Below are 2625 nucleotides of genomic sequence, written 5' to 3'. Positions count from 1 at the left end.
TCAAAGCCGAGCGCACGTCCACTCATTCGGTCCCCCCCCCAACCCCCCGCTCAAAAGCAGGAGAGCGAGCCCGTGGAGAGAAGAGGAAGGGAGGGAGGAGAAAGGAAAGAAAGGAAGGGAGAAGGAGGGGAGGGGAGATTGAAGCCCCGTTCCTCATTGCGTTAGAGATATTTTTTCTAATCCCCTAGTTTAGGTTAGCTCGTAGTAGATAGATCTAATAGTTAGTTTAGTGTATTTGAGACATAGAAAAATATACTAGTGGATTTGAGACATAGAAAAATATAGCTTAGTCAGCTTAGTGGATTTAGCCTAGGTATTTAGTTGGCGGTAAAATTAGTTTGTTGATTTATGTAAATTAATTTTAGATGAATATTATTTGCAATGCTAGGGTTATATTATGTATAGGTATTTAGAATGTTGTTGTTTCAGGGGTAGTTAGAATTATTAGATTTAGTTAGAATTTTTGTTCTTGTCATGTATAGGGTTAGACTAATTTAGTAATATTTAGTAATTGCATATGGTAGTATCGTGTATATTGATCGGGTAAAATGAAATGAATTAGTTCGTAATTTTGGATAACTCTAAAATGGTCATTACTGTCGATGATAGAGTTAGATGTTTGTACCGTATATTGAAATGTAGGTGTTGTTGGAGTTAACTAATTTAAGTTCTTGAGAGTAATTTCCACTGTTCGTGTCGTGTATATTGGTAGGCATATCGGAATGTTTATTTTTCCAAGTGTTCTATGGTTGGGGGAGGTTAGATATGGTCCAGAAGGGGTATATTTTTCTGAATTTCAGTCGTTCTGCAAGAATTTACCAAGAGCAAGAGAGAGGACTTGGGGTTCAATATGCAAGTGGCTTTGTACGGCTTTCGATCTTGATATAGATCAAGTGGATCTGTCTATTAGGGTTGTAGTGAGGCGACAGTCTGACATTAACTATTGGGAGCTGATCCCGCTAAAAGGAGCCCAGAACTACCAAGCTTATGTAAATGGTTGCACGAAGAGCAGTTTACCGCTGATATTGTATGTTCAAGTGTTCACGAAGGTTGGTCTAACAGTTAGATGGAAGAAAAAGTGGGAGGTGCTGAAATTCAAGCCGAGGAAGGTGTGGAGAGTACTGATGGCCCAAATGAAGAAGATGATGAAGATGGGGTAGAAGAGGGAGATGCAGAGGATGATGTTGCAACCTGTGAGCCAAATGGGGAGGATGATGAGGGGGAAGACATCCCTGAGTTAGTTGAGCAGGTGGAGAAGGAAGGAGAAGAGGCCAATGGTGCCATGGATGATGACTCGTTAGATGAGGAAGATGCGTACCCTGTCCCGCGAAACTTGTCAACTTATGACCATTCTGCCCTACAAGTCACTGTAGGGGAAAATGTCCCTTGGGAGTATAGGAAGAATGAGGTTTGCGTGGGTGCTTTGTACCCTAGTGGGGATGAGGTGAAGGCAGATATGAAGCAATGGTCCACTATATCTTTGTAGCGGCAGTTCAGGGTGCTAAAGAGCAACCCGACGGTGTATGATGTCTGCTGTGTGAGAAGCAATTGCTTGTTTAAGGTGCACACATACAAGGGAAAGTGGAAGGATTATTAGGAGGTGACTAGAGTGGTTGAGCACCAATGCTTGCTAGATGAATTGGAAGGAATATATCGCAACCTCACTGCTAATTTTATTGCTTAATACATGTATCCTCAAATAGTGGAGAATTCCAGCTTCGAGCCCAATTCGATTGTTTGTGCCATAGAGGAGAAGTTCAAGTATAAGATTAACTATCACAAAGGTTACCGAGCCAAGCAGAAGGCATTGGAGATGAAGTGGGGTACGTAAGAAGCATCATATGACAACCTCCCTCTCCTGCTGCACACCATATGCCAGAGGAACCTAGGAAGCTATTACAACCTGAAAGTCTATCCATCTGCTCAGTTTCCAAGCAAACAGGTCCTGCAGCGGTCATTCTTGGCCTTGGGTCCTTGCATTGAGGCTTTTCAGTGATGTCGCCCAGTCATTTGTATTGACTGGAAGGTATAAAGTGATGTCGCCCAGTCATTTGTATTGACTGGAAGGTATAAAGGCACAATCTTGACAGCTATTGGGTCCGACGGTAACAATCAGGTGTTGCCGCTGGTGATCGCCTTTGTGGAGAAGGAGTCTGGAGATAGTTGGTATTGGTTCCTGGAGAGGGTGAAGCAGATGATTGTGAAGGACGTGGAGGGTGTTTGTCTAATTCATGATCAGCATAACAGCATTGTACAAGCAATCGAAGACCTACAGAATGGCAGTATGGAGCATTTCAGGGTGCCGATATGGCCGAACATGAAGAGTAGGTGGTGCATGAGGCATATGGGGCAAACTTCCATAGTCAATTCAAGAATGCGACCCTTATGAAAATGTTCAAGCGGCTATGTACCTAGAAGTAGGAGAGAAAATTCAACCTACTATGGAAGAAACTTGATGAGCTTACAAAGAAACAATATGAAGAGCTAGGCAAGAGGGCGGTAAACAGCGAGGCCAACCACCCTGTGTCTCTGGAGGATGTCGGACTCGATGGTCCAAATGTCAGGCGAAGATGGGGGAAGGTCCATCAAGAGCTTCTCATAGTGGATTGAGCATGAGCTGAAAGA

Source organism: Setaria italica, chromosome III (genome assembly GCF_000263155.2).
Source record: "Setaria italica strain Yugu1 chromosome III, Setaria_italica_v2.0, whole genome shotgun sequence".
In the NCBI taxonomy this organism is placed as follows: Eukaryota; Viridiplantae; Streptophyta; class Magnoliopsida; order Poales; family Poaceae; genus Setaria; species Setaria italica.
This window is presented reverse-complemented; position numbering follows the sequence as displayed.